The sequence below is a fragment of the Petromyzon marinus genome, chromosome 26, assembly GCF_048934315.1.
Source record: "Petromyzon marinus isolate PM22_M1 ecotype Great Lakes invasive population chromosome 26, UKy_Petmar_22M1.pri1.0, whole genome shotgun sequence".
Taxonomy (NCBI): domain Eukaryota; kingdom Metazoa; phylum Chordata; class Hyperoartia; order Petromyzontiformes; family Petromyzontidae; genus Petromyzon; species Petromyzon marinus.
In genome coordinates, this window is record NC_133692.1 from 10,358,591 (window position 1) to 10,370,757 (window position 12,167).

Below are 12,167 nucleotides of genomic sequence, written 5' to 3' on the forward strand. Positions count from 1 at the left end.
GTTAAATAATGTGGGAGCCATAGGACATCCCTGTCGCGCCCCAAGGTAAACAGGGAATGACTCCGACTCCCGGCCACGTAGTTTTACATGGACTCACACACACACACATCGACTGAAACACATTGACTCACACACACACATCGACTCACACACACACATCGACCCACACACAACAACCGCAATTCGCCACTAAGTGGCAGTGTCATCACCACGACGCTTGCGCCAGGCCATGTGCACCTTGAGGCCACGTGAAGTGTCGAACGCCCGCTGGCAGGAGGTCACGGGGCAGACCCAGGTGCCACGGGTCGACTGAGATGACTGGCTGATGCACCACCTGTGCCCCCTACTGTGCCAACCGTGCCACACACATAGGCTCACACACACACACACATCAACTTACACAACAACAACAATAACCGCCATTCACCACTAAGTGGCGGTGACGTCACCACGACGCTTGTGCCAGGCTATGTGCACCCTGAGGCCACGTGAAGAGTCGAACGCCCGCTGGCAGGAGGTCACGGGGCAGACCCAGGTGCCACTGGTCGACTGACTGAGATGACTGGCTGATACACCACCTGTGCCCCCTACTGTGCCAACCTGCTGTGCTTTAGCCACCCGGCGCTCCACTCGTTGTTGTGAGCGTCGCTCCTCCGCCCTCCGTTGTTGTTGGAGGGCGACTACCTCCAACTGCCCAGTAGCGTCCTTCACGAGCCTCCTCCACAGAGGTCGATCTTGACACTGCTGGTACCAGTCATCGGCAAGTCAACTCGGCTCCACGTCCTCCTGCACCACATCACTCCATCTCTTCTCTAGCCCGTGCCGCGCCCGTTTAGCCCCCTCAATCCGGCCGAACAAAAGCTGTTTCGGCATGCGGTAGCTGGGCATGCGGGCTACATGACCCAGCCATCGCAGCCTTGCCCGCCGGAGGAGCTCACCGATGGGACCTTGCCCAGATCTTTCAAGGATTTGTGAGCTCCTCACGCAATCCAGTCTGGTTAAACCCAGGATGGATCGACTTACACACACACATCGACATACACACGCAGCGACTTACACACACACATATCGACTTACAAACACACAGCGACTCACACACATTGACTTACACACACACACATCGACTCACACGCACACATCAACTTAAACACACACACATTGACTTTCACACACACACATCGACGCACACACACACATCAACTTACACATCGACTTACACGCACACACAAATAACTTATTTTTACTTACACACACACACACACATCGACTCACACACACACACATAGACTCACACACACATCAACTTACACGCACACATCAACTTACACGCACACACATTTTTTAAAAAAATTGTACTTACACACACAACTCGACGCACACACACACATCGACTTACGCACACACATATCGATTTACACACACACATCGACTTATCGACTCACACACATCGACTTACACACACACATCGACTCACACACACATCGACTTACACACACACATGGACCTACACACACACAAAGAAATGGACTTACTCACATGGACCCACGCACACACATCGACTTACACACACATATCGACTCGCACACACATCGACTTACACACAGACACATCGACTTATACACACACACACCGATGCACACACGCACATCGACACACATGCACACATGGACCTAGACACACACATTAATATATTTTTTGCTGTGACTTAACGTCACAGCTGTGACGTAACGTCACAGCAAAAGACGTAACGTCACAGCAAAAGAGCCCCACCCCCTGCCATTAATATTCATGCCCGCGTGGATGCCCGCGTGTAAATTTACACGAACGCACAAGAAGGTAGCACACTCCACATACCGGACCCCTCCACAATCACCATGAGGGGGTGACGTCACTCCACATGCCGCACCTTTTTTCAATAACCATTATCGGGTGACGTCACTCCACATGGGGAAACTCCCCCCCCCCATTAATAATCATTAGCTTAACAATTTTCTATTGAATATTTCAGATTTACTGCAATATACACCCGTCCTTGGACGGGCAGAAAAGCTCGTGTTCTTTATTTACACAGGAAAGTCTTATGGAGCCTTGAGACGTTTTCAAGAGTGTCCTGAACTTGACTGTTTGGCCAATTCCATAACATTTTGTTTGGCACACGGGACGAAACTGGCATTCATCAAGAAAACCTAGGAATACGTATGTACGCATGTATTTTTAACTGATTTCGCACCGTACGTAGCCAACCATACCAATCTGAGGTATGGGGGAACGACAACAAGCAAAATACAAAAAGATGCGGTTCGAAAGAAATTAGTTTTCAATCTACGTTTAAAAGTGCACAGCTCCAGTGACTTCCTGATATCGGAATGCAGAGTGTTCCAAGTCGGCCGCGGAAGCTCATCCGAAAGCTCGCAATGCAGCGGCCGTCTTTATTCAATGGTTAGCCAAAGGCCACTGCGACTGTGATCGAAGTTCGCGCGATGGTGTATGCTCCTTGACGAGATCAGCAAGGCATTGTGGTTCATTTGTGGCAAGCACTTCGCGTGTAATGAGTGCGAATTTGTAATGTTTTCGTGCGGCAACCGGAAGCCAATGCAACCCAGCAAGCACTTGACGGACAGGGTCGGATCTTGCAGTGCCCATCGCGACACGCGAGGGTAGCAGCCAAACATCTGAACGGGAATATCGAGTGCTGTTGACTCTCAATGATGGTGTGGCACAAGAGCCTGCACGTGAGGCATAACCATGATCTCAGCCTGCTCTCGGTTGCAGTCTCTGTGGGTTTTGTGGGTCGTGATCGAGGCCAGAGACAAGATAGACATTTTGCATTCCACTGGCAAGCCACAAATAGAGTTCACAGAAGGCTCGACATATGCACACGTGAATAAAATAAACTTTGACGTTAAAACATTCGTGACAAACATATCAAGAGTGGCTAATATAACAATAGTAATGTCACAGTACACTTGGAGTCGATGTGCTTTATTCCTTGGACTCCAGCCTTCATCGTAGGCCCTCGCCAACATTAGTTCATCAGAGTACCAGGTACGGAGGTCTTGCAGGTGTGAGTATTCTTCAAACCCGAGGTTGTTGTTCTCCACGTAAATTGCCTGGAGCTAAGCGCCCATTCGCGTACCACGGAGCACAGATACTCGTGAATACCGCATTCTCATGACCGGCCAAATATTGGGCTGGCTCAGGTTCTTGAACTGGGCAAGTGAATGTGGCCTGGATTGCCACGGCAACCTTACCCAGCCAAGGCTGCACGCCACCTGAGCTGCGTAGCCCACTTCTAACGGGGCCACGGGGCCAGCATTAACGGAGGCAGCTATCCGCGTTAAGTTTGGGCCATCCTCGCAAACAACCACGGCAACAGTGGCGTCAACACAGAGATGAGTGATCAATCGTACCTTTCGGTACATCAACTTCAGGGCCTCATTTTATTCCTAGAATAAAACGCAATAAAATTCCAAATGCGATAGATTATCGTTTGGGGCCAGCTTAACGCAAGTCGAGAACATATCCCTTGTGTTTTTATTTATCACAGTCACTTCTCGCTCGTGGATATGTGGATGGGGTGGAAGGGATGGAGCAAGAGCTGCTCGACTCACGGTTCCATGCAGCTCTTGGGCCAATAAACGAGCCGTGCTGGGCCATTTACAGAATAGCCCAGCACGGCTCGGGTCTGCTTCCCCCAAGCCTGTGGAAACGTAGCGTCAGAACCAACCCTCGCCACGTGACGAGCCCGCCGTCTCATCACGGTTGTGGACGGGTGGCTTCAAACCCATGTTGGGTGACCCACACAGCCTGAGGCGATGGGACCACAGCAACAGCAGCAGCAGCAGGTGGCAACAGAAGACGCTGTCACCGCCGTGCTGACACTATCCTCTATCGCCAACCAGCTGCGCCTGTGCCATTTGACCTCTGCAGCCCCGCCCCCCCAGTGGTTTAGCAGGCAACAGCAGACACGCCTACCTGACTGAGATGAGCTTCCCACTTCAGCTATGAATTTACCAGGTGACCTCCAGAACATCAGCCATTACATTTTTCAACCCACCATGAGCCTAGCTCACCACAGATCGCTTCAAAGTGGCCTGTGTTCTGTTAGCTGTGATCTTCTCTACACTGTTAACCTGTCCTGTCCGCTGCTATCTGTAATGATGCCCCTGATTGCTTGTGTTGCTGTTCTTCCTCCTCTTCGGAACTATTGATAACTCCCTTTTAAATCATGCGATCACGCATGGATTCGCCGATTAAAATTAATTCCTGCACCTACGATACCTGGATTGAGCAGTGTGTTTGAGAAGTCGCGTGATGCCATGTATGCAATCTTTCTGCAAGTGTTACGTTAAGGTTAAGGGAGCGGATAAAACTGTACAAACAAGATGTAAAAAAAAGTGAGAAATAATACAAGTGAGTTGGTAAAAATAATACAAAAAACTTTGATTCTAGAATTGCAATGCAACCCTGAATGCATTTACTTCTTTGCGACAATTCATTGAATTACTGGTAGGGGTGGGATGGAAAATCATTACGGGCCTACTCTCTGCACTCCATGTTCTACTTGATCTTGCATCCGAGCCTCATGTCGCCAATAACTTCACCTCCAAATGATCTCCTCTTCGCTACATCAGCGACTCCTCCACGTACCTCGCTCGCCGTACGCTTCCCTCTGCCCTTGCTGGTGGCCTCTGCTCCACATGTCCACAGTAGCCCTCAAGGTTATCTCGTGACCGTGTTACCGCAAGCCTCCTTGCTATTGCAACGTTGATCTTTACAGATCAGCCCTGCGTATGATGCGGACCTACATCTGCTGACGGTGCCACCTATAAACACACTCGAGGAAGGCCAGAGGCCAAGCTGACGCAAACGTCCCTCTTCAAGTCACGGCTTGAGAACCCTGGTGTGGAGTGGGTCAGGCGTTGTGAGGTATAGGGGAGGGGATTGCAATCGGATGGGATGGAGGCATCTTCAGCCGCTGACCTGCCCTTGAGGCAGACAACTTAAAGAGTATCCATGCAGGCTGCATCTCCCGTACACGCCACGTCTCCTGTGTGGCGCGCTTCTCTTCCGCCCTGCTACATGATGGTGTTGCGACGCGAGCTCAAGGGGCAGCTCCTGAAGTTATCGGTGGTCGTGGTGAGGGCCAGGCTGATCGGAATCACGGGAGATGGTCTCGGTCTTTCCCTCTCTTTTCCTCTCCCCTCCTCCACGTTGCCTCCATCCTCTAACTCCTCGTTCTCTCCGTCTGCCTCCTTGTCCTGCAATGTATCTTCCATGAGGACCAGGCGAAAGCCCTGTTCTTCTGGTTCTTGCAAAGTTGAGCCACTGTAGCTACTCGGGTCCTTCCCTCGGCAGTCATAGACGATGCAGGAGATAAGAAAGATGAGCAGCAGGATGACGTAGCTGACGATGAGGATGATGAGGTTGATGATATTGGGCTCCAAGTCCAGGAGGATCTCCATTCTGTTGACGGATGTGTCCTCTCAGGGTCTATGTCTCTCCGTTTGTGTTCTCTCTGTCTCTGATCTCTCGTTGTGTTTTATTCCTTTTCTCGTATTTGTGCCTCCGTCCTGCCTTCCTGGTCGGTCTTTGTGTCTTTGTTTCTTTTCCCTGTCCGTTGCAGATCTCTGTCTCTGTGTTCCTGGTCTCTCTGTGTTTCTCTGTTTGTGTTTCTCTGTTTCCAGTCTCTGTCCTTGTCTTTGCCTTTTTACCTTGGCTCTCTGTCACTGCCTCTCTTCGCTCTTAGTCTCTCTCCATTTCTGATCGCTCCATCCCTGCTCTCTCTCTCTCTGTGTCCTGTCCTCGATCTCCCTCAGTGTCTCCACGTCCACCCGCTTCTCATTATTCTTCTTGCAGTGCAGTCGCAGATATTCTCTGTTTTACCAGCAGTGGTCGCCATCTCGCCCCAGTCCTGCATGAACAACACTCTGTATGTATAACGAGAGAGTCATTGTTAGTGGTGTGATGAGACACAGCTTCGATAATGGTTGCAAGAATTAATGTATCACGGTGCATAAAAAGGTTACAGCCCCTTACTCAATCCACATAGAAGTAATACAAGGGTTTCACAGAGAAGAATACCTGATGCAAGCAGTGATGAGAAGGAAACTGGCACTATTTGCACAAACATATAGGATGGACACCAACAGGAACATTAAAAGTGTATTGCTGTTCGGAACAATGGAAGGAACCGGAAAGAGAGGAAGACCTAGCAGAGAACGGCTTGACAACGACATCACAAGAGATCGGTGCCAGAAAGATGTGGCAACGACTTGAGCATATAATAATAATAGGGGTTTTCCCCTTGTTTCAGGCAACAAAACTGAAACCTTTTTCCAAGGAATCATGTCTGCATTAACCACAATACTTGTGGTCAAAATGCAAACAAAAAACAAACTCTGATAATATATATTATATATATGCATTGTCCTTAAAACTGATTGGTCCACACCAGAGACGGCTTTCTTTTGAGCCTCGTCTCAATTAGCGTCCTCTGGTCTAGTACCATGGATCATGATGATGATGACTCAATCCACTGTTGAGTGAAAGCCTCTCCATACATTGTTGGTCATGGCGATCGTGCGACCATACTTCACCACACTGGTCAATGCAAGTTAGTGAATGGGGGTTCCTTGGACTGATTCAGACATCACTCGCCACCGATGTTAGACATGGCCAGGAATTGAACTGATCTTTATGTATTGTTACATATATACATATGCAAGCACAAATATGTCCATATTGACCAGTGGTGTGAATTATGATCAATTAAGCCTCATGACGGACATGGCATGGGCAATCCTTCGTTCAGGAGGGGATTCATTTTATTTTTTATAAATCATCATTTTACTTGTCCCTATACGTACGTAAATCTGAATCTTTATATGTGCTTATGCATGTGTTATATTTGTGTACGTATTGTGTATATGTAGGTCTACCTGTAAACGCACATTCCCTAGAAATGTGTAAGATGACTGAGCATTGAACATTACCACGTACGTACAATGTGCAGACTATCTGAAAAATCAATGGTTGTCAACCTGGAGACAGAATTCAGTAAACTAATAATGGACATAGTTGCCATTGGTGATGTGAACATAAAAAGACAGAACTATCTACTTGTGGAAAGTGGCATCCTTTTCTATCATCGAGGGACAGTTGACAGTAATTATGGTGGAGTGGAATTCTTAGCATCGCCATGAATAAAAGTTGGGATTTTTGGAGTTTAAGAGTTTCATCAGATGCAGTTTATCAGCTTGGACTAAGGCTCTTAAAGCGCATAAAGTCAAGAGATGATTCAGGTATATGTTCCGAGGGCAACAAGAAGAAGCCACAATAGGGACGATGGAGACCAGTGGTACGAGAAAATTGCCCAACTACCAAAGGCGAGGGAGGGCTAAACGCATCTCGACATTGTAATGAGTGAGAGAGGGCAAAGGGTTAAACAAAGGATAACGTCTGCCAATTTCATATTAACGCTGAGCAGTGGAACCACGTGCCCAGAAGAGATAACTGATGGAGATGAATGTCATCAATTGTAAATAATGCAATAAGTAGAATAGGAATGGATAGCGCATTGAAAGTGGCGGGGGGGGGGGGGGTGTAACAAAACAGAGAACAAATGATCTGGAGCCACAAATGACATTCTTAGGAAGAGGAGCGCGATACCAAAGAAGATACGAGATGATAAGAGATTTAGACACAGACACATTCTCTCAACAAAATTTCTCACAGCAAAGGAAGATGTAAAAATGTAATTTGAGAGCCACGCATATAAATGGACAATGCATATTGACCATCCCAGCCTTTTCAATGGCTATATGATCTGCAGGAAATTATAAAATGACGCAATAGAGAATACTGTAAAGTGGGGCTCAAGATACATTCGAGCAAAACAAAGGCCACTTGCAACAAGTTCACTAAACAAATTTAGATATTTGCCTGAGGGACACAACTTGAAAGGACGTCGGAAAATGCATACATCGGGCAGCGATTGGAGACAGATTGGCATGAGAACGATTAAATTAAGGGACAGAATAGAGCGGTTTAGAGTGGTTTTTTACTTAAATTAATTATGGAAAGCATATACACAGACGAAGAATGTTTTTTTTTTATTAGGGTGTATTTATATTCTTGGTTCTTTCGGTAAAGTCACGTAGAAGGGAAACAATAAAATAATAAAAAATATATAAAACAATAAAATTCTCACGACGTTTCGACTGCAACACAAGCAATCATCATCAGGTGTGAAAACCACAACGAGAACATTTCAAACCGCTTTACCGAAAGAACGAAGACTATGAATCCCTGCAGTCACGAAAGCTTTAAATCAAAATTTAGGGTGTATTTAATCGGGGTGTATTTCGCACCTTTGATGAGCACGGCCGGCTACGTACGGTGCGAAATAAGTTCAACATACATGCATATTACCTGTTCTTTTGACATGTGAATCAAAAGCATGGAAAAAGACAAAGGAAATTAACAAAGGCTGAAGAGTCTGCATATAAGCATGAAGACATGCATGCCTGGAATTACAGAGAGAGAGACAGAGACACAGGAAAACACATGGATCAGACTATGAGACACATCATATTGACACGTCGCTCAAAAAACTAAAACTAAACCATTGTTCATCTACCGAGTTAAGACCCACTGAGCTATGTAGTGAGGGAAAAAAGTATTTGATCCCCTGCTGATTTTGTACGTTTGCCCATTGACAAATAAATGATCAGTCTATAATTTTAATGGTAGGTTTATTTGAACAGTGAGAGACAGAATAACAACAGAAAAATCCAGATAAACGCATGTCAAAAATGTTATAAATTGATTGCCATTTTAATGAGGGAAATAAATATTTGACCCCCTCTCAATCAGGTAATGAGCTGAGATTAGGAGCACACTGTTAAAGGGAGTGCTCCTAATCTCAGCTTGTTACCTGTATAAAAGACACCTGTCCACAGAAGCATTCAATCAATCAGATTCCAAACGCTCCACCATGGCCAAGACCAAAGCGCTCTCCAAGGATGTTAGGAACAAGATTGTAGACCCACACAAGGCTGGAATGGGCTACAAGACCATTGCCAAGCAGCTTGGTGAGAAGGTGACAACAGTTGGTGCGATTATTCGCAAATGGAAGAAACGCAAAAGAACTGTCAATCTCCCTCGGCCTGGGGCTCCATGCAAGATCTCACCTCGTGGAGTTGCAATGATCATGAGAACGGTGAGGAATCAGCCCAGAACTACACGGGAGGATCTTGTCAATGATCGCAAGGCAGCTGGGACCAGTCACCAATAAATAAATTGGTAACACACTACGCCGTGAATGACTGAAATCCTGCAGCGCCCGCAAGGTCCCCCTGCTCAAGAAAGCACATATACATGCCCGTCTAAAGTTTGCCAATGAACATCTGAATGATTCAGAGGACAACTGGGTGAAAGTGTTGTGATCAGATGAGACCAAAATGGAGCTCTTTGGCATCAACTCAACTCGCCGTGTTTGGAGGAGGAATGCTGCCTATGACCCCAAGAACACCATCCCCATCGTCAAACATGGAGGTGGAAACATTATGCTTTGGGGGTGTTTTTCTGCTAAGGGGACAGGACAACTTCACCGCATCAAAGGGACGATGGATGGGGCCATGTACCGTCAAATCTTGGGTGAGAACCTCCTTCCCTCAGCCAGGGCATTGAAAATGGGTCGTGGATGGGTATTCCAGCATGACAATGACCCAAAACACACGGCCAAGGCAACAAAGGAGTTGCTCAAGAAGAAGCAGATTAAGGTCCTGGAGTGGCCTAGCCAGTCTCCAGACCTTAATCCCATAGAAAATCTATAGAGGGAGCTGAAGGTTCGAGTTGCCAAACGTCAGCCTCGAAACCATAATGACTTGGAGAAGATCTACAAAGAGGAGTGGGACAAAATCCCTCCTGAGATGTGTGCAAACCTGGTGGCCAACTACAAGAAACGTCTGACCTCTGTGATTGCCAACAAGGGGTTTGCCACCAAGTACTAAGTCATGTTTTGCAGAGGGGTCAAAAATACTTATTTCCTCATTAAAATGCAAATCAATTCATAACATTTTTGACATGCGTTTTTCTTGATTTTTTTTGTTTTTCTGTCTCTCATTGTTCAAATAAACCTACCATTAAAATTATAGACTGATCATTTCTTTGTCAGTGGGCAAACGTACAAAATCAGCAGGGATAAAATACTTTTTTTTCCCTCACTGTAGCTCTCATTCAGAAGCGACCTGAAAACAAATGACAGCTCAACGAAGTGGCTTATCACGTGGAATTGTATCGCAGCAGCCAAGTACTCCTAAACGCACGTCTCTAAAGGGTTTAATGGCCGGCGGTCGAGGCTGACGGCAGAAGTGGCAGCCGACGGAGAGAACGCGTACAGAGAGCACGTCCACAGTAGACGTGAAGCGATGAGATCACCTCGGGTGCAGGAGCTGTTCATCCAGCAGTGGATCGATCAAGAGTCAACGTGGGGATTATGGGAGCCTTGCACCGTGGTGGACCTCGCCAGGGCTACAGACCGGGCAACATCACGTGCCCGATACTGCACCTCCGATTAGCGCGGTTTGGCTACGTAGGGTGCGAAAGAAGTCCAACGTAGATACATACGCACTGGATAAACGAACGACTGTGGTGTGTGTGCGTGTGTGGATGTATCTCTGTATGCGCGTGCAGGAATGCAATCAGGCTCAAATTCTAAATCATATCTTATCTGTACTCGTGAATGTGCGTCTATATATACGTACATGTGGTACAATCCGCTTGAACCCACGTCAATTTGCTTGCTTTTCGAGCGTCCCGTCACCAGCAGCAGCAGCGAGCCTCCATCGGAATCCTCCGCCCGCCGTCTTAATAGGCGCTCACTGACAGCATGCGGTTGCACCCGATTCAAGAGCTGAATGGCTCACAGGGCTATACCAAATAAATTAAACTGAAATGAAACTGAAACTGTGCAGCGTGCATAGGCTACATGGGATACCACGGCTTTGATTGCTTTCTCGCAGTGGAGGGAGGCCGAGAGGTGACAAGAGAGGCGTGGGGTTTCTTTTAGCTCGGGTCGCACCAGTTGGAGATTAAATAGAGGCAGCGGTCCAAATATAGACGGATCACTGGAAATGATCCCCGGGCGCAGACGCACACGCGCGCGCACGGACGCACAAAGACAAACGATTCCCACCTTGCAGCCCGATTCAGTAAGGGGGGTGGCAAGCCGCTACTCTGTTCGTGAGCACCTGCTGCCTCGTGCATTAAGTCTGGCGCGGTGCATGACTGTGTGATGGGGACGGTGTCGCGCTCCGGCCGTCTTTGTCTCTCCGCAGTGGTGATGATTTACACACCTCGTTAGATACTCGACTTACCGGGGTTCAAGACACCATTTGGATAGTGCAGTGTGCTTCCAAACGTCTACACACCGTTTAGGCAATGAAGCAAAATCCCATTGTTGTACTGTACTATGCTCCAACATCTGTGCACCCTCCCTTCACCAATCCGGACTGACCAGCCCGATGAATTATAATGGAATAACAACGCCCACGACCCTCGTCTAGCAGTGAATTGACATAGGGACTGTACATGAATGTTGATTGGTAAACGAGTCGCGTCAACGTGTCCAAGTGTTTACAATAACAGTTGACGGTGCTCATCGTTGCAGGAGACACTGAGCCAACGGTGGAATTTCCACATTCTCACGACGGGGGCCCAGTGTCATCGTATCACAGCCGCTGTTAAGTTCCGATGTCCCCATTAAGACTCACATGGTGAGTCACGCCTCAGTTCCAGACTGAAGTCCAGCACTCAAAAGCCGAGGATTGGTGGATCACACAGATGTTTTGAAACTCCCTTCCCGTGGGCATAGAGCAGGGATTCTTAGCCTGGGGTGCACGCACCCCTTGGAGCTGCCAGATGCCCTTTCTCGGGGTGCAAGACATGGCCAGATGTTTATCGAAGGTAAATAATCGAAACACACATTAAGCACTGGCACGTAAGTACAACTACTTTGTCTCATCAAACCTTTGTATTTATGAAACATAAAAAAAAATTCTCCACGATTGAGAACCAAAGGGGTGCAAGGCAGCAGTGAAGGTTAAGATCCACTGGCATAGAGGTACCATATCCTGGCTTGTCAAGATCATGCGGTACAGCAA